The 21723-nt window shown below is 40.9% G+C and overlaps 1 long non-coding RNA gene across 2 annotated transcripts in view; it reads right to left on the bottom strand.

Annotated features, from left to right (window-relative positions):
* The window catches only part of LOC309608949, a 136525-nt gene that overhangs the window by 51701 nt on the left and 63101 nt on the right, over nucleotides 1-21723 (bottom strand). For both annotated transcript variants that reach the window (XR_014233165.1, XR_014233166.1), the window contains one exon: nucleotides 16759-16838. This is a non-coding gene — a long non-coding RNA (uncharacterized lncRNA). The remainder of the gene's footprint in view (nucleotides 1-16758; nucleotides 16839-21723) is intronic.

The following is a 21723-nucleotide window of genomic DNA, read 5'->3' on the forward strand; positions in this document are numbered from 1 at the left end:
GCGAGGGCTTTCTCCAGCTGCGGCAAGCGGGGGCCACTCCTCATCGCGGTGCGCGGGCCTCTCACTGTCGCGGCCTCTCCCGTTGCGGAGCACAGGCTCCAGACACGCAGGCTCAGCAATTGTGGCTCACGGGCCCATTCGCTCCGCGGCATGTGGGATCCCCCCGGACCAGGGCCCGAACCCGTGTCCCCCGCACCGGCAGGCAGACTCCCAACCACTGTGCCACCAGGGAAGCCCGGGGACGTGGGTTTGATCCCTGGTCGGGGAACGAAGATCTCACATGCTGCGGGGCAACTAAACCCGCATGCCCTAGAGCCCACGCGCCACAACTAGAGAGGCCAAGTGCCACAACTAAGACTCAACGCAGCCAAATAAATAAATATTTTTAAAAAGATGGTATCCTTTAAATTACGTGTTTTTCTAATTATATCCAGGGTATAAAAATGTGATTTAATTTTATATATTATTTTAAAACAGCAAGTTAGCTAAACTCTCATATTAATTCTGAAATATATATCTATAGATTATTTGGGGTTTTGATGTGAACAACTGTTATCACCTGCTAACAGTGACAGCTTTGTTTCTTCCTTTCAATTTTTTTATTGTCTAATACTACACTAGCTTACATCTCTAAAATAGTGTTGAACAGCTTGGTGGTAGTGGGCATCGTGTTTTTCCCCAAAACAGATTTACTGTTGATATACTGAAGCAAATAAAGCTTGCTTGCACAGGCCCCTGTGAGTTCTAGAAATTATTAGGATTTGCACAGCATTCTAGGTAGAGAGGGGAAGCCTAGTGAAATTGGGAAGCACTTCTGATAAACTGCTTTAAAAGGTCTCAAAATGACAAAACTAAACACACTCTTACAATATGATCCAGCAACCATGCTCCTTAGTATCTACCCAAAGGACTTGAAAACTTAACGTCCATACAAAAAACTGTGCATAACTATTTACAATAGCCAGGTCATGGAAGCAACCTAAATGCCCATCGACAGACGAATGGATAAAGAAGTGGTGGTACATATATACAATGGAATATTACTCAGCCATAAAAAGGAACGAAATTGAGTCATTTGTTGAGACGTGGATGGATCTAGAGACTGTCATACAGAGTGAAGTAAGTCAGAAAGAGAAAAACAAATATCGTATATTAACGCCTGTATGTGGAACCTAGAAAAATGGTACAGATGAGCCAGTTTGCAGGGCAGAAGTTGAGACACAGATGTAGAGAACAAACGTATGGACACCAAGGGGGGAAAACCGCGGTGGGGTGGGGATGGTGGTGTGCTGAATTGGGCAATTGGGATTGACATGTATACACTTATACACTGATGTGTATAAAATTGATGACCGATAAAAAAATAAAAATAAAAATAAAACAAAAAAACAAAAAAATAAAATAAAATGCTGCCTGGTGACAAATGTCAAAAAAAAAAAAAAAACCCTGCATATGAATGGAATTGCCAAAACTTGGAAGCAAGCATCAAGTACAAAGTTTGCTGCTTATTTATTTATTTGTTCTTTGTAGATTGCTTTATGAAATAAAACAAGTTCTCTTCCTTGTTTGCAAAGGTTTGGGGTTTTTGGTAAGGGGATGTTGTTTGTTTTTAATTAGGAAGAGATGGTGAATTCTATTGAATGTTTTCTCTGCATCTATTAATATGATCATATTTTTCCTTTTAATCTGTTAAAGTGCTGTTACATTAATCAAATTTCCAATATTAAACAAATCAAGCATTCATAGGATGAAAACAATTTGGTCATAATGTATTTTCTTTCTAGTATATTGCTGGATTTCACTTGTTGATATTTCATTTAGTTTTATTGCTTCAATGATCATGATTGAAATTGACCTTTTCTCCCTTATAATGTCCTTGCCTTGCTTTGGTATCAAATTATGCAAGCCTCATAAAATGACTTGGAGAATATTCTCCTTCTCTAATTGCTGATAAACTCTGTATAGGATTGAAATTACCTATACCTTAAATATCTGAATGACTGTACTGGTAAAACTATTTTATTCTGATGCTTTCTTTAGGGAAAAATTTTAACTACTGATTCAATTTATATAATGGCTATAGGGCTACTTATGCTTTCTACTTCTTTTGAGTCATTTTTTAAATTGTGTTTTTCTGGGAAATTATTCTTTGATTTTCCAGTTTTCCAAAATTGACATTAAAGTATAAACATTATCCACTTATGCTTTTAATCTATTCATTAAGAGTATATGTTCCTGTTTTAATTTTTAATGTTATTTATATTGCATTTCTCTCTTCTTTCTTGACAAATCTTGCCAAAGGCTTGTCAATTTTATTAGTCTTTTCAAAGAGCCAACTCTTACCTTTGTTAATCCTTTTTGTATGTTTATTTTCTGATTTATTAGTTTTTATGGTGTGCTTTTTTAATTATTGTCTTTCTTACACATTTTGGGAGCTTATTCTGCTATTTTCAACTCATTGATATTCAGTTTTTTAAATATTTTACCCAGCATTTTTTATTTGTCAATTTAGAGAGTCATATTAGTCTGCAATTCCCTTAGAAATAGAAAACCCCCACTGTATTTTCTAACTTATCTTTACTAATATTTTTAAATTATTAAATTTTGTACTTTGGAATCAATTAGTTTATTCAACATGATCATTTTTCCACTGATTTTTCTCAGATTTTATTGGTGAGAAATATGTTATCTGCAATTAGGAATCTTTTTCTTCTTTTCAACTGGCTATCCTACTTATTTCTGCTTCATGTCTTTTTTAATTTCCTAGAATTTTCCGAATACTCTAAAATAATAGTGACATTTAGGTATCCTTGTCTTACTTATAATTTAAAAGTCCTCCAGGATTTTTTTCATTAAGTATGATAATGACTCCTACATTAAGATAGATTCTTTATATATTAAATTAGTATCTGCCTGTTCCTAATTTATAAAAAATTTTATAAAGAATAGTTGTATGTTATCAAAATGCCTAGTATTTAATAACATTCACCTATGATTTTTCTTGTTCAATCAACTATCGTGATATATTTGGTTCCTATAATTCCTAACATTAAAACAATCCTGAAATAATATCTACTGGGTACATAAAATATGAGATAATACATTGACATTATTTATATATTCATATAAAATAATATATTTTATGTACAGTGATGAATTTAATGTGTTCATGGGGATTTTAGGACATGGGCATCTATATTCACAAGTAAAATATTTTATTGACTTTTTTTAATTACACTAGTTTTGCCCAGTTTGGCTATCAAATGAATTAAGAAAATTTCACCAGTTTTTATGTCCTATAACAATTTCTATAATGTAGAACTTCTATTTCTTTAAAACATTGAAAGAACTCACTTGTAAAACTGTATAGGCTCAGAGCCTTTTTTAGAGTTAATTATTTGAAAGAATTTTTCATCTTTGTCATGACTACTGTTCTAGTTAGGTCTTCCATCTCTCCTTGAGTTAATTTTAATTGTTTTTGCACATTAATATGATAATTTTATTGAGGGTTTTAAATGTATCACCACAAAATTTTACATAGTGGTTCTTATATTTTAAATCTCTAAATTAAGGGAAAACTCTGGTTCACCCATTTTATTTCCTTGGAATTGTAGATATAGTAGTTTCTGTTCTACACCTCAAGAGAAAATATAGAAACAAACAGTCCTCCCCTCAAGAGATAATTGGTGAGATTAGAAAAAGGCTTATATCTACAGGGCTAAATTTACCAGGAGTTACACCATTTAAAAGGTAATAAGGGGGACTTCCCTGGTTGTCCAGTGGTAAAGAATCTGCCTTCCAAAGCAGCGGATGCAGGTTCAATCCCTGGTAAGGGAACTAAGATCCCACATATCGTGGGGCAACTAAGCCCACGTACCACAACTACTGAGCTCACGTGCCTCAACTAGAGAGCCTGCATGCCACAAACTACAGAGCACATGTGCCCTGGAACCTGCGCACCACAACTACAGAGCCCACGCACCCTGGAGTCTGCACGCCACAACTAGAAAAGAGAAAACCCACATGCCACAACTAGAGAGAAGCCTGCGCGCCATAACGAAGAGACTGCGCACCTCAGTGAAAGATCCCTCATGCCTCAACGAAGATCCCGCGTGCTGCAACTAAGGCACGACGCAGCCAAAAATTAAATAAAATAAAATAAAAAGGTAATAAGGGTATATATCTCGTTCTGTGTTTTTATCGTGCTTCCTCTTCTGCCTTCCTGTGCCCAGACATAGCAGGCCTGGTTTCTACATGGCAAGCAGACCTCACACACCTTGGCAATAGGCCTGCCAATCACTATTTTATGTACTCAGCTTCTCCACTGTGACCTGTGAGTTACCCTCAGTCATTTCAGACTGGAGAGAGTGGGAAGTCCATCCTGGCTTAAAACTCAAGCCTCAATCCCCAATTCATCTTTATCAGGAGCCCTTTACTGGGAAAGTAATTTGGCCTACGTTAATACAGCTGATAAGCTGGAAAACAGGCCTTTATTCTATGAAGCAGGACTGAAGGGGGATGAAGGAATTACTGACTTCCCAAACATAACCCCTAACTTTTTAGACACACTTCTTGTCATTCTCAATTTTACGTGTTTGTGGTTTGTCTTTTTTCTTAAATCAACTTTGCAGGAATTTGCATGTCATTATTATTTCATAGTCTAAAACAAGAGACTTAGTCTGGGTCAAAAGTGACTGTAAAGACCTCAATGGCATGACTTTATGCATCTTCATTCTAATGTCACTCTAGTCACATGGCACAGTTTCCTTATGTAAACTTGCTTCTCTTTGCCACCTTCTCTTCTAACAAATAATTTCCTCCCCTTCAACTATATTTTCTTCTGCTTAAAGTCATCCATTTGATTATGATCTTTAATGATTCTTTCTCCAGCTCATGACTTTTCACATCCTCTGATGCTCAGTATTTCCAGTTAAGATTCAGGAGGTAGGGAATCTTCCTAGCCCAGCTCATGTCTTCATGCCAAGCCACATTACAGATGCTGAAGAACACAGGGAATGATAGGGGGCCTAGCGCCTGTCAAGTGTCTGTCCTTAAGCCTACCATCTTGATTTGGCCTCCTCGATAACAGCTCAAGATTAACATGTAGAAGCAGAATTCTTGATTCACACCCTTTTTCAAGCCTGTCTCCCATCTTTGTTCTCTTCCGCATCTCCAGAATGTGACCACTGTCTCCAAGGTATTCAGCCCTATATCCTCTCCTTGGTTCCTCCCTTTCTCTCATCACCTCACTCTTATGCTCCCATTCATCAAGTCCCATCGTTCTTCCTCTAAAGTAGATCCCAAATTCATCCATTCTCTTCATTTTCATTAACATCACCTTAATCCAGACACCAGTATTTCTTATCTGGATTATTATAACAGCCTCCTAATTCTCTAAAGTAGATCCCAAATTCATCCATTCTCTTCATTTTCATTAACATCACCTTAATCCAGACACCAGTATTTCTTATCTGGATTATTATAACAGCCTCCTAATTCTCTAAAGTAGATCCCAAATTCATCCATTCTCTTCATTTTCACTAACATCACCTTAATCCAGACACCAGTATTTCTTACCTGGATTATTATAATAGCCTCCTAATAGGTCCCTAAGCAGTCACTACACTCCTGATTCTTTCCATCATTCTCTCCATACTCCAGACAGCAGCAGTAATGACCTTCTTAAAATATAAATTCAATCAAATAGCTCCCTCACTTAAAATCCTCCAGTAGCTCCCTACTTTTCGTAGAATAAAATAGTCTTTTCCTGTGCCTGACACAGCTTTCCATGATCTCATCCTGGCTAAACTCTCCACCTCATCTCACGTACGTTCCCCCTACTTACAGTGTTCCAGCCGCACCACCTTCTTTCAGAGACCCAGGAGGACCCTCAAAGCTGTTTTCTGCCTTAGGGCCTCTGCACACATCGCTCTGCTTGCTTGATCGTCTTTCTGCTCCTTCACTTGCTTTAGATATTTGATCTTCACCAAGTGTCTTTACTTGGCCACCCTATCCAAAGGAAATTTCTCCCAACTTGTAATTCTTTATTTTATTGCCTTATGTTTTCATATTTTTGCCTGTCTCCCTAAATTATTGGGAAAGAAACTACAAAGAACAGAGCAAAAGAAAATGCCAAAAAGAGACGCAACAACAACAAAAACCTTCAAAAGATAAGAAAAATGGGGAAAAAAGCAAGAAACTGAAAGGAAATAAGCATAAAATTATTATCCTTCCTGGAGAAAAGAAGTTCATAAAATTTTTAAATAAATGCAAAGGTTGTATGAACCACAAGTGAACATTCTAACCATTCTTTTTCTAAGTCTTAGGTACTGATTTCTAACTTTCCTGCCTTCAAGATTTATGTAAATCGACTTTCCTTGAATTCTGGTGACTACAACATTCTGCAGTTTGAGAACTTATCAAAATGAAGGCTCAGAATGAGTTAGAAGCATTTGAAAAAGTCATTATGAGCCACGAGAAGAGTCTAATGCTTCTTTTCTCATTGTAAGTTTGCATAGCAAGCATCCAAGACAAGTTTTAACATAAAACGACTCTCTCTTCGGGCCACGGGTACATGGGGCACCATTTCCCCACAATAGCCTGGCTCTCTCGCCTCCTTTTCTCTTCTGCAACGCCTCTTTGTAAATCACAGGTGTTTGTGGGCATAAAGCCCATCAGAAGGGAGTTTATTGTGAAGAGTTCTTTCTTTGCCACTTGTTCTAAACCTGTTCAGAGAGTGCTCCATGCCTTAGACCAAATCTCCATAAAAATCAAGAAACAAGAAGTTTTCTGTACTCCTGCCCAACAGTCACACTATGACATCGGTTCGACAGCTCTGTGACCCTGTATTGTCCCAACTTTATTCACTAGTCTCTTTTCTCTTTCTCCCTCCCTTCCTTTTCTTAAGCCTTTATTGGCATTTTTTTATCTACTGTAAAATGAAAAGGAGGAGGATGGGTTTTTGTTGGTTTTTTTTTAAGCGCCCTATGTTGCAGCTAGAAAAAGCTATCTGCAGTTACTGTAGTAATGGTTTCAAGAAACACCTGCAAATCAAAGAAAGACACCATAACAGTGTCTTCAGGGTTTTTTTTTTTTTTGGTTTTTTTTTTTCTTCCCTCAGAGTTCCTTCTTGACCATTATAGAGTAGGTCGGGAATGAATTTATGTGACAGCTATGAAGTTAGTATTAAAATTGTGAATAGTGCCTAGCAGTTTTCACGCACTTACTATAAGATCGCCTCAATTTGCCACACAGCGGTGAATAGGGTAAGGGCGGGGGGGGGGGGGGGGTGTCAAATGAATGGGAGGAGGAGGGTCTGTGAATGGGAAGGTTTCCCTGGAGGGAGCAGCATGGGACTCACAGGAGAAGTGCGATTTATTTTTGAAGTTCCAGAAAGAAAGCCCAGGAGAAGCTGCCTAAAAGTCCTGAAGCATGAGGGTGAAGCATGTGAGATATATGATATGTCTGTACACATTTAGCAAGTGTCAAAGCCAACTCTAGACTCATGGACCGGGCGCGGAGTGGTAGGGGAGGGGAATGGGGGTGGAAATGGAGGTGCGATGGTAAATCCATTCCTCTGGTCTTCCAAGATTGAATATTAAATGCCAGCAGGGAGCAGATGCGGGTAGGGGCTACAGAATGGGGGTAAGGGGCTATGGAAGCAGGGCGTTAAGCGTTTATCTCAATGGAAATTAACCACTCGGGGAGAATTAGAAGAGAGCTGGAGCGGGCTGGGCAGGGGATACTGTCTCTTCTGGTGCGGGGATTTGAGGAGCGCCTTCAGAAAAATGAGGTGAGCCGGCCTGCAAAGAGCAAGGCGGGGCGTGCCCTCCGCCGCCCCCGGGGCCCCGCCCCCGCAGCACCCCCCACGCCGCATTAGCATGCGGGCCGCAGCGGGCCGGCCGCGCGGGGGAGGGCGGCAGTGGGATCGCCGCGCTGGGCTCATTGTGGGCCGCGCTCGCCTCCGCGGGGGACCATCTGCTCGCTGTCAATGCATCACCTGCTCGTCTGGGCCGTCGCCGGGGCAACGGGGGGCGGGGGGATTAAGGAGCGTGTGCGTCTGGGTCCCGGCCGCGGCGGGGGCGAGGGCGGGGCGCTCCTCAGCCGCCCCCAGCCCCGGGACAGGTCCGCCCCGCGGAGGGGCCAGGCGACCACCGTGGCGGGCGCTGCCGCTCGCTGCTGCCCCTCGGGCTTGGCGAAGGCACACGAGACGCCTCTACTCGCGGAGGCGGCGGCAGTCTCGAGGCGGAGCAGAGAGCCGACGGCCCCGCCCTTCAAACTCACCCGGAGGGCTAGAACTGCGACCCTCGCGTCTACCTGGAGCTGCGTGGGCCAGGTCCCGGCGGTGCCGCCTGCTGACTCATCCGGGGAGCTGGCCCGCTCAGCCGGTCCCTGGGGGCGCGGTGCAGCGCGGTTCTGAGCGTCCCGCAGTCGCTGAGCCACCACAATGGGGTCAGCATCGCGGGTAGAACCTCCCGGCTCCAGCCTGCCATCCAAGTCACAGATAACTTCCACACCTCTCCTCTGACATTCTGGTCGGCCGCCCATCGCCAAGCCTGGGGAAGCCTTGGAAATCAGAATATATGAGTGACACCTGCTCTTTAGATTAATCTAAATGGGTTGATTTTCCACGGAGGGAGTAGTTCTGGAGATAAAAACCCCCAGAAATCCTGAAATCCCCCTTCCACCCACTCCTATTCCTGCACTCGACATAATTTTGAATACAGGAGAAATGTAGTGAGTGATTTCAGCCAACAGCAGGGGGCAGAGCTAGGCTGCAGATGGGACCACGTCCACTCTGGGATTATATTGGATCCAAAGCCATGCTCTCTGGTTTAGAAACTTCCAGGAAAATCTATCCTCTGCCCTTGCCCATCTCCACCCCACCGCCCAACTGGTCAAGGACGCCAGCTGCACCAACAGAAGTCAATCATATCTGCCAGAGGATTCCATGCCCCTGAACTAAGAGTAGCTAACTCCCGGACGTAAACTTAACATGGCCTACACAGAACCAAGGAGTTCAGCTTTAATCACAACTCAAATCTTTTTTTTTTTCTTTCTGGGCTGGCCAACTGCTTTTATTCCTTTGCAGAATAACAGAAGCAGCAGAAAGTTGAGATTCACTGAGTCCCAGGCCCGACACCCCTACCTCCTCCCAAACCCACATCTAAAACACTTCCAGCCAGGTAAAATTCTAGCTTTTTTCTAAAGCTTTCCGAGTCAAGAAAGCCCGAAATCTTTCGGGAATAGATCTCATTCCAGAAGCTGGCAATCCTTAAGGAACCAACAGTCTTTGACTAACTTAGTAACTCAAACCCACTTCCTGCAGTTCTGCTCTCTGAAGAAAGAGAAATTGGCCTCTTTTCAAATGAACCCTTTGTATTGAAGAAATTATTAAATTATCTATTAACCTTCTCAAATTTTCTCCAGTCTTTACTATTTTTCTTTTAACAAAATCCATATTTCAAGTTACACCAAATCGAGATTGTGATATTGACCCTATATAACGTCAACTAAAATCTCATAATCATCAAATAAAATTTCTCCCATACTTTTATGATTTCTAGATATGAACACCATGAATTAGAATAATTTTGTGATTAAAATCAAAATTTTAAAATTTACTGTTACCATCATTTATTTGTTGTTACTATCATTTAATGCAAGAGAAAAAAGTCAACCGTAAAATTATACATGCACTTTGACATGAAAGGAAAAAAAAAAACAAGTGTGTAATGTATAAACTTGCCCAAAAGATTAAAAAAAAATTTCACCCATCCAATACTGCTTTTAATTGTGACTTTTAAGAATTAAAGGTGAGAGTTCTTAGAAGGCATGCTCTTTGATTCAAAAGGTACTTCCAGATAGACAGAATCATGGCATCATTCCCACTCTAAAAAGGATGAGTTTGAGTCTAACCATCCTATCTATAGAAAAGGTAACTGAAACCAAAAGATAAGCAACTAGCCCAAGACTGTTACAGACAGTGGCTGGGGGTGCTCAGGGCACCTTCAACCCCACTAACCTCCCAGAGGAGCAGGCTTCCACAACAAGAACACCTCAAAATGCCCTTAATCCACTCTATTCCCACTGCTACAGCTGCTGGCCTCACAGCAGAGATGAGAACTCTTCACCAGTTCAACAAATAATCATTGAACACCTGCCATGTGTAAGGCAAACCAGACAGACACCACCCTCATGGCGCTCACTGTTCAGTAGGGCTAAATAGATTTTTTTTTTTAACTTTTTATTCATTTATCCAACAAACATTTCTTGAGCACCTAATCAACTACTAGGATAGGCGAAAATACATCCACAAGTAAGATGTGGATATCTGTCTCAAAAAGAGAAAAACACACACAAAAAAACCCAGAGCATAATGTAATTAATTAGAAAATAATATCAGTAGGCCAAAGTATCATGGAAGTATAGAGGAGGCATCAGATGATTTTGTTTAGATACTGCCACAGAGATGTCATAAACTGGGCCATCAAGAATTAGTAGGCATCCCCAGCACCTAAAACAGGGCCTGGCACATAGCAGATGTTCGATAAATAGTCGTTAAATGAATTATGTATTTTCCAAGTAAGGAAGAAATTCCAGGTGAAGAAGTCACAGTATGAGCAAAGGCTCCAAGCATATTGTTTAAGGAATGAATGAGCAATTCATTATGAGCAAAACAATATAAGGGAGGAGAAAGAGGACGATAGAATGCTGGTGTGGAGGCATGTGGAGAAGGGATGTGAGTGCCGTGCCAGGAATCTGGACTTTGTCTTGGAGACCAATAATTTTTCAGGAGCAGAACACTTTTTTTAAACAGAATCTTGCAAGAAACTCAAATACAATAGAACTGATCAAAATACAGCTGCCCTAGTTGAAACAGGAATAGGATCTGACATCCTGCTCCCTGGCCACAACTTCACCCTCTAGGCACTGCTGGGGAACCCTTCTATTGCCCCTGGAACACTTTAAAAAACAGTGCCATGGGCAATGGGCCATCACTGAACATCACTAAGCATGAGAGTGTGAGTTTGGATGGGAAGGAGTCTAGGAAAGCATTTAGGTTGCTATTGAAATTGTCCAAGCACAAAATAATGAGGACTTAGTGACATTGGTAGTAAAATGGATGATAAAGAGATTTTGAAGATGGAATCCTTAATATGTATGGTCTTTCTGCTTCAGGGAAAATAATTTCACCTCTGGTACTTTCTGAATTTGGATATTTTTAAATAGTAATATGTAATAAACTGTGCATGATAACTGTTACTATGTCCAACACATTCCCACACTTGCAAAAGTTTTGAAAAAAATACAAATTCCTTTGCACTAGCTGCTTAAGATGTGGCCCATATGTCAGAATATAGATTTTTGGATCTTAAGATGAGCAAACGGAAGATTTATAAATATAACCAAAAGGAAGGCAGAGATGAGAGATATCTAATGCTCCTTTAACTTACTAATCAGGGGAACCAATTTTTGAGCAATGATCAAAGTTATGGTGTATGGTGACCCTTCCCTGCACCCGCTCAAATGTAAGCATTCAAGTGTTTTTCTTAAAAGTCACATGAAATTCATCACTGATCACTTACATTTAGCTATAATTGCCCATTAAAAGCCCCTCCTGGGTAGAAAACTTGTGATTTAAGGAATCCATGGCACTTTTGAACTGGGTAAAACAAAGATATATGCTCACACAGGTAAGCTAAAGGAAGAGAGGCAGCAAAGGGGAGCTGGGAAGCCAAGGAAATTCACATGATGAAGATAGCTGGCATTTAGCCAGAAGTGAAAACTATAAATATTAATCAGATGAGAATCAGTGTCACTCTACTGCAAGAATGTTCTGTAATTAAAAGGGTGGGTATTGTGTTGTGCATGTTAGCACAATTGCCACCAATAATATTGGATGCCAGCAGCTCCTGAGTGCTGGAGAGAACACAGGTTCCTAAGGATGTCACCTAGCAGAAAGTTTACTACATAAACATCAGCCATTTATGTCAAATTCAAATAACACTCTAAAATAAAGGGAGAAAAAAATACCCGGGTTTCAAAATTGTGTTTCTGTTTTTAAAAGAAAAGGCAAGGAAAGAAATATTTGTTGGGTACCTATTATATGTCAGGCATTTTCTAGATGCTTTCCATACATCATGTCACTTAATCCTTACTTCAAGCTTGCGGAAAAAGTGTCATCATGACCACATTTCAAAGATGCGGCAGTTCCTAAGTTGGCTTTAATGTCCAGGGTGTAGCTGTTGGTGAGTGTGTCTGAAGTGGAGCAGAGAAGAAGTGTCCCTGACATTGGTGAAGTTACAACATCATGAGATCAGGATGTTCAGTGGATCATCCACATGAGCATTGAGTCTCCCAGGAAGCTGATGACTTGGAGTAGATGAGAAGGGTAGGAGGGAGGCACCAAAGCTCTCATTTGGGGAAATCAGCAGTCACTCTACTCAGTGGTCAGGCAAAGGATGTTTGAGCAACATACCAAGCATGTCAAAGGAGAGGGGCTTGTTAGAGATCAGAGGAGGAATGGTTGAAAGAGCCAATGGGGGACAAAAGTATGTGATTCTCTTCTTCTGCATCTGGTCAAAGATGAGCAAGGATAAAGAGCTTACGCTCCGGGGGGGGGGGGTACAAAGGAAGTCACCTCGTCAAAGGAAAACAAAGTTTTAGTTGGGTCAGAAGTGGCGGGACCTTTGAATGAAGAGGCGAGCAATGCAGAGGAATTCTGATTAGGTCACTCTCTTGTCTCTCCCTTGCCTACAGCTGAAATCCAAATCCTCAAAGGTTATCCAAGCCCTCCATGATGTGATCTTGTCTAGTGGTGCCCTGGTCAACGTTTAACAACCAGCTCTCAGGGAGGATAAAGTCCTGATTTGTAGCATTTGCCTATTTCCATGGTGTAAATACTCCTACTGTGACTGATCTCAAGCTTCCCATGTGACATTAGTGAGTGCAGATTTGGGAAAAGATGTGTACAATCAGCTTTGACGAGTCAGTGCAGGTTGGCTCAAACACACCACTGCCCTTGACTATATTTCATGTTTCCTGTCACTTCTTCCCACCGTGTATTCTTGTTCAAAGATGGGGCTGCTAACTTGTGCAAACTCTACACTGCACAACTCTAGGAGTGCCACGTTCATCACAGTCTTCACCGGTATGTCTAAGTAATATGACAATTTCCCTTCAGATGGTGGGAAGTATAAAGAAGGACACCTTCCTTAATTTTCACAAAGGCATCATCTGGTTGTTGTGCTGCTCAAAGACCACATACCACGAGTCACAAGCCAAATCCAGTCCACAGACATGCCAGGTTTTAAAATGTTTGTTTTTTTAAACTACCTTGCTGACATTTAAAAATAAGGAAACAAGAACTCAGACTTCTAGGTTCTCTTGGAAAAATCAGAGCAGGCTGTATTATTAACATATGGAAAGTGCCAATGCCTACAACGAGGTCGTCATTCAAAAGATGTCAATATTCTTCAGCCCGCCCTGGCTGATATTTTATACTCACCATTTTCACCTCCATAATCCGGGGAATCCACATCATCTGGACTCTATCTCCCCTGCAGCTCCTCTCTTACCATCTCTCAGTTTCTAGAATAGTCTTTCCACCTCAGCAACCTTGCACCTGCCATTCTTCCTGAAACGCTCCACTCTCCACCCCCTTCACTTGGCCAACTCCTACTCCTCCTTCCATTCCAACTTAGACATAATCTCCACCATCAGCTCTCACCAAGACTCCCTAATAGCCTCCAACCTGCTGGTACCCGTGCCATGTGCCACAGAGCACTCGGAGTGACCTTTTTAAAATGTAAATCATAGCGCAGTGCAATTATAACGAAACACAAACTCCTTAAAATGACCTTTAAAGACCTACGTGATTTGGACCCTCTCCCCATTCTTCAGTCACACTGTGTCCCTTTCTCCTTCACAAACACACCATGCCTGTACTCTGGCTGCCCCTTCTGCCTGGAATTCTCTTTCCCAGGTCTTTATAGAGCCCACAGCTGCGTATCATTCAGGTCTCAGCGCGAATCACCTGCACGTGCTCAGAGAGGCTTTTCGGCCATCCACGTAGAATAGCAGCCCTCCCCGCTACCAGCCTCCCTGCAATGACTCTCTCTCACACCCTTTGTTACATATCTCAGATACATCTCCACACCTCCAAATCACAATTCCTGCTGGTGGGCCTGTCAATCTGTGCTTCTTTTGAGCTACCCTTGATGATTCTGACGTGCACCAACTTGGGACGCCCAGGCTATGGAACAATGGGTGAGAGAAAATAGTGGGCAGGTTAAAGAATGCTGTGGTTCATTGTTAGTGATTTGTTCCTTCTGAGTTTTTGTAGTTCAGTATTGCAGTGATAGTATAATACCACAAACCCAGCATAATTTTATGACCATCAGTTCCCTGCCTGTTTATTAGTGATTTCTAAAGCCTCGATCATCAAAATTCCTCTAATCCCCATGAAGAACAGTTATGATCATACTAGTGAAAGGATGGAATGAAGGATGGACACCTAGAGGTGAACTCGACAAACTAATAGGATGAAATAAACACAGACATGTGTTAAAAAAAAAAAAAAAAAGCTGGAGAATCTGGGGGTGCTCAAGAATCACTGGCAAAGTATCTAATGTCATGAAGAATTGTAAGATTAAAATCTTACTTAATGGTTATGAAAATACAAAGACTAAAGGAAAAGAAATGGAAAATGCCCATATGATCAGCAAAGGTTAATAAATCTTGTGCGTGGAGGGATTGTTTTCCTGACAGGGTGAACATGAGAATCACAGAGAAATTATTTCCCAGCAGCTTTGTAAGCTTTTGAGTTTGTCTTAGCAAAATTGAAGCCATTTGGGATGTCATTTCCATGGCATGCTTCCAAATTTAACACTTAAAGAGGAAAAAATATCCCAAGTCAAATTTGAAAGCCCACACCAATAAATGGAAATGCAATTCAGTCAATATAAGACTGAAAGTATTGCAACTGTCCAGACCCCTGCTAAGAAGAAATATCACCCTTCTCTGAAACATTCCTCATCTCCCCATTTGATAGAATCTCTCCTAGGATCTTTCTCTTTTTTCCCTGGAAATTACAGTTTTATATCTATATATAGATATATATATCTTCCCTTCTGCACTAAAAGTTCCTTTAAGGCAACATAATACAGAAGGTCAATAAGCCTAAGCACTGGAGGCAGAGACACTTGATATCAAGTCCTGGCTTGGCCACTTGCCAACTGCATGACCTTGTACAAATTATTTGACCTCTCTAAGTGTCAATTCCCCCATCTATAAAAAGGTGGTCATCATTTAAGAAATAATAATAATTACTAAATAAATAAATGCTTATGTGCCAGGTAAGTACTAAGTGTTCTAAACGTTTTACATGCAATATTTTAGTCAATCCTCACAAGAACCCTTTGAGGTAGCTACAATATTTTCCCCATTTTATAGATGAGGCCAACTGAGGCTTAAGGCTGTTAAGTAACTTGCTCAAGGTCACACAGCCAACAGGTAATTAAGATGTTATTTAAATTCAGCCTATCTGATGCCGGAATGAGATAACTTGTAAAGCACAGCAGTTGTATGCCTAGGGTGATCTTTTCACACGAGGGTTTCCTCATGCCCCTTCCCATCTGTGCCATTTGGTACATATTAACCTTAAACTACCTTATGCTTCAATCATGCAATGTTTGTTGCTGAAGAATCGGGGTGGGGGCTGGAAATACAAGAGTAAGTCTGTAAAGTATCTCACTCCTTCTGAAGTTAATCACCACCCAACTAAGAGGCTCAAGGAAGAACTATTTTGCTGAAACATTTCCAAATCTGCCATTTTCAAAGGGCAAAAAAATAAATCTCAGGCCCTGAGCCGAGACTGAACACCTATAGATAGCCTTGAAAGTGCAATTTAAAAAACAACCGAAAAAGCATCTTTGTATAAAATACAGATGGTACTGCCAAAGAAAAGAAAATGGTAAATCAAAGTTAATTTCCAAGCCGGAACCAATTGAGCATCACTTCTGAGCAGAGCAGGTACTGGATGTTATACAGGGGGACACTGACCCTAATCAACTCACGTTTTTATTCTGAATTCCTGTTTTGAGCAGTACAACCCAGCTAGCTTTCAGAGGTCACACCTATACATGGTATATAATGAATCCTAACAGAGAGGCTTTCTCTTTTCTTCCCTAAACACATAATAACAATTTCCACATCCTGTTTCATCTTAGCCCTTTAGACTTCTGAACCCAGGGAGTCCTAACATGGAGATATAATTTTCTTTAAATCCCCCTGAAGCAATCTTTTCATTTGTGATGAAATTACAGTATCACACTCCCACCCTGGGCTCCCTTCCTTTGTGCTGTAGGCTCGAGAGAAGCTGGGTCATAAGCATTCGAGAACAGAAAACTTTGAAGCGAAATCAATAATCTTATATTTTGCCTCTTCTCTAATGGCTGCAATTTGGTTTTCAGCCCATCCTTAATCCCAGTTGCACTTCAGCACACTGCAGTTCTCTTCTGTATCCTGTCCATGCACATCAGGTCCAGCCCCCTCTGCTACCAAGAGACTACACATTGTTGGGTGTTCCCAAGCTAGTAAGTGAAAGACATTACCCGACCACATTGGAGAGTTGTCAAGGTTCCCTTCCTTGAGGCCAGGGGACAGGATTTTCCGTCCTAACTCTCAAGAGGCTCCCAGATGAAGCTCTAATTTTTAAAGCCCCCAGAGAAGAAATGGTGAGGAGGATAGAAATACCTTTGAGAAGAGAATTTCATTCGCTTAGGATGCTAATCTCATTATGACCTTCAGTTGGATCCCAGTGATGTTTAGAAAGTCTAAGACGTAAAAGAGAACCAAAATAAATATTACATATGTTTAGTAGAATTATATTTTATATAATTTATAATTATGTACATTTATATAAGTATATTATAAAATGTATGTAATAAAATTATATAATACGTGTGTGTATATAACGTATATGTGTACATAATTCATATATATATTGGCTGTAACAAGGATTATCACTATAAAAACACCCTTTAGCCCTCACTTGGGGGTGTAAGGTATTCCAAGCTGGTTCATTCCATTGCTCAACTCTCCTTTTTCTTCTCTCTCCTGACTTTACTCTCACACTCTCTAGAGACATATATAAACACATTCACTTACTCAGAAGAGCCACTGACATGTTTATGCATCTTCAAAAAGTACAACTAAAAGCAGGGCCAAACAGACACGTGTTCCATGGTCTCCAAGTTGGCCAATAACGTAACATCCCTGATGAGGTCGGTAATGCTTTGATGCCTTTCCAATTGGTATTCTTTAAATTTTTACACATCTTTACATTACAGTAAGTCTTTAAACATATAAATATACTTTTTAAACTTTTATGTTTAAAGGACTAGCTTCACTCATAGGAACTGGAAAGCTACGCTCTTGCCTCAACTGTGCTTTAATCTACTCTGCAAAACAGAAGCCCGGGAAGCACCCCGACCAGTCTCCTGAGAGAGCAGTTTGGGAAACGAGTGCTCAGATCTGAGGCTGCTCCTTGGGAGTCTTGGTCCCTTCCCAAGAGAATCAGCCATATTCTTATTCCTATCACTATGGTCCTCTCCTGAGAAGTACTGGTATATTTTATTTTCTCCCTCTCATTACATTTTCCGTGAGATTTTGGTTCCTTTCATGGAATTTATAGCAAACAGCCCAGGCGGCCTGCCCTCCAGTGAAACTCTGGGAGCCCTTCAGGACTGTCGCTGTTGGGGGCGGGAGGGAAGCTCGTCTTGCCTGCGCGGCAGACACGTGACACCTACCGCTGTCTGCCCAGCCTCCATGCCTGTTTCTTCAGGTAAGAGTTTGCTATCAGTCCTTTGGGGAAATGCTCACCTTCCACTCGCAGTTCGTGTGTCCAATGGGGCATGTGTCCCACAAATGGCACAGTAACCAATTCAGAGAAGGACATGTGACCTCACCCAGGCCAAGGAGAGTCAGGATGCTTGCATGAACTCTCAGGAAGGGGGAACTCTTTCCATGGAGTTTGGTAAGCCAGTAGAAGAGAAACCTGTAGCTCCATTTGGCCGTTTGCTGCCATCACGTGAAAAGGAGAATGAAGCCACAGGGAGGGAGGACCGATCCAAGAAAGAGAAAGATTCCTGAGGACACGACTTCATAACCCATCTAGCCACACCTAAGGCCAGTTATGACCCTGAATATCAATTACATAAGCAAATACCTTCCCCTCTTTGCTTAAGCCCGTCTGGGTTAGGTCTTTTTTTGTCCCTTGCAACTGAAAAAGTCCTGATTAATAAAAGCAGTTTCGCTATAGAAAATGGGTAGGAGGTAGCGGGGTGGGGGCAAGGACAGAGTCTGAGAGATGATGTCCCTCGGCAATTCCACTCAAGCTTTTTTCAGAAGCAGTGTAAAAGCCTCCAAATCCAAGTAGTCTGTCAGAAGTCTAAAATGAAGAACTGAGGACCTCTGAAAACAACTCTCAATTATACCTGCAGAGAGAGAGTTCGAAACCATAGTGCATAAATAATTATCGTTTTAGTCCCTCATAGTTCTAGACCAGTGGTTCTCAATCAGGGGACATTTGGCAATATCTGGAGACCTTTGGGGTTGTCACCACTGGCAGCGGGCAAGGAAGGGAGAGAGCGCTCCTGGCGTCTTGTGGACAGAGGCCAGGGAGGGTGCTAAACAGCTATAACGCACAAGACAGGCCCTCCACAACAAAGAACTATCCAGCCCCAAAGAGCAATAGAGCCGAGGCTGAAAAACCCGAGTCTAGAGAATGCAAAGATTCATTGTTCTTAGTTTTTGTGTTAGTGACTCTTAAACTTGCGATAAATATGAAATCAGAGAAGCACAAAATGAGTTTGATTATTTTCCTCCTTGGCTAATCATCTGAAAGGCAAAGACTACAGTTGCTGTTTTACATTTAAGACCACTTATTGGAAAAAAAAATGAATAGTGGCCTATGTTCTCAAATAGACCATTAGAGGAAAAAAAAGTAACATAAGAATATTCCTAAGTTTGCAGTGGAAGAAAACTTAATTTTTTTAAATATGAAAATGTCATTCCAGGGAAACAAAAGTACCTGGCACAGATTTTGCTTTGGGGAGGAAAATGCCTTTGAAAACCCAACTAGTTGTATAATTAAGTGATAATGAATGCAGAGCTGTACTTTGTATTCCATTCCAGCACATTGGAGTTGAATCTGAGCTTGAAAAGCTAAATCCCTCACTGTTCTGGCCCCTCATCAGTGAAGTGCAAATCGAGGCCTTTAACTGCTACAGAAGGGGTGGCTCCAAAAAAAAGTGTGAACTACAAATATGATGTTTTCAAACTGCCTGCTTTCTAATGATATGCTAACTGTATGTAATAAAAAGAGATGTTTCATTGGAACAAGAAAGCAAACTATCATATGTGATGTTTTATGTACAATGGAGCAATAATCTACTTAAAATAAAGAAAGAAAGGCGCTTAATTTCCATTTTACATGGAGAATAGAAATGCTTTCTGGATTTTTAACTCACTGATGATTTCACCTAGAGAAAGACCAAATAACAGTTTATGTTTGTGCTCTAGGTAACGTCACGTATCAGAAAGATGTGTGAGAGTACATATACACGTTGGAATGAGTTTTTGCTTGGTTACAGAAATATTGTGTTGGCCGAAAGGTTTGTTTGGTTTTTTTCCGTAAGATGGCTCTAGCAGCCCTTAGTTGTCTTTAACTTCATTTGAAACAATTTTGTTAGATTGTATGTGACAGCTGTCATATGAGCATGCGTTTAAAAAAAGACCTATCAAAATTGGTGAATTTTTGTGTAGCCATTTTAATACTGAAGATGGAAGAAAAAAAGCAACATTTCTAGCATATTATGCTTTATTATTCCAAGAAAGGTAAAAACACAACTGAAACCAAAAAAAAGATTTGTGCAGTGTTTGGAGAAGGTGCTGTGACTGATCGAACGTGTCAGAAGTGGTTTGCGAAGTTTTGTGCTGGAGATTTCTCACTGGATGATGCTCCACGGTCCAGGAGACCAGTTGAAGTTGATAGAGATCAAATCAAGACATCAATTGAGAACAATCAACATTATACCACGCGGGAGATAGCCAACATACTCAAAATACCCAAATCAAGCGCTGAAAATCATTTGCACCAACTTGGTTATGTTCATCGCTTTGATGTTTGGGTTCCACATAAGTTAAGTGGAAAAAATCGCACATGCGCATATTTCCACATGCGATTCTCTACTTAAACATAATGAAAACGTTCCGTCTTTAAAACAAATTGTGACGGGCAATGAAAAGTGGATACTGTACAATAATGTGGAACAGAAGAGATCGTGGGGCAAGTGAAATGAACCACCACCAACCACGCCAAAGGCCAGTCTTCATCCAAAGAAGGTAATATTGTGTATATGGTGGGATTGGAAGGGAGTCCTCTATTATGAGCTCCTTCCGGAAAACCAAATGATTAATTCCAACAAGTACCGCTCCCAGTTAGACCAACTGAAAGCAGCACTCGACGAAAGGTGTCCAGAATTAGTCAACAGAAAACACATAATCTTCCATCCGGATAACGCAAGACCGCCTGTTTCTTTGATGACCAGGCAAAAACTGTTACAGCTCGGTTGGGTAGTTCTGACTCATCTGTTGTATTCACCAGACATTGCACCTTCAGATTTCCATTTATTTCAGTCTTTACAAAATTCTCTTAATGGAAAAAAATCTCAATTTCCTGGAAGACTGTAAAAGGCACCTGGAACTGTTCTTTGCTCAAAAAGATAAAAAGTTTTGGGAAGATGGAATTATGAAGTTGCCTGAAAAATGGCAGAAGGTAATGGAACAAAAGGGCGAATACATTGTTCAATAAAGTTCTTGGTAAAAATGAAAAATGTGTCTTTTATTTTTACTTAAAAACCAAAGGAACTTTTTGGCCAACCCAATACAACATAGTACAGTTAGTTAGTTAGTCCTTGGAAACTTGTTTAAAGAAAAGTTGGAGAAACATTAACCTTAACAGAGGACCTGCAAACATAAGAAATTCGTAACTTGATGGATTACTTAATATTTTCTCATCGTAATTAAAGGACATAGTATACTGACCTGAGGCTAAGCAATCAATCATTCAAAGGAGCCACTATCATCTGACGTTTTTATCTTGAGGTTTAAAAACAAACAAGAATAAAGTTGGAAGAGATGGAAATTTGTTTTTGTTTCTCTACAAATTGGTATTTTCTAAAAGAGGGACTAAAACAAAAATTCCACATACAAAGAATTTAGGAGGTAAGCCTGATGGGGAGCGAAACAGACAATCTAATACATGTTCAAGTTCAAGCAGCATTTCTATAAATAGGTAGAGTTAAACATTTGAAGATAAACAGGGCTCTACAATAGAGGGGGGGTAAACAAATGACAGAAGCTGTGAGAAAATACTTATCCATTTAATACAACTGGTGTCTGCCAGATTTGGTAGAGAGCACAGATTCTTGCCTAGCTTTGACCCCAGGCACATGCCACGGTGCAACAGCCCTGGGAAAAGAACCAGCCAGTCACAGGTCTGCTAAGGGGACCGCCAGGGAAGACCAGGACAGCAGTGTGACAAGGCTGTCCAGACCAGGCTGTCCAGTCATTCTATTCCCTGCACAGTGGTGACATGATAATGGAAGGAAGAAGTTTGGGCAAACCAGTATGGTAACACAGTAAGACAGACCCAAC

Source organism: Balaenoptera borealis, assembly GCF_965194805.1.
Source record: "Balaenoptera borealis genome assembly, chromosome: 13".
NCBI classification, from domain to species: Eukaryota; Metazoa; Chordata; class Mammalia; order Artiodactyla; family Balaenopteridae; genus Balaenoptera; species Balaenoptera borealis.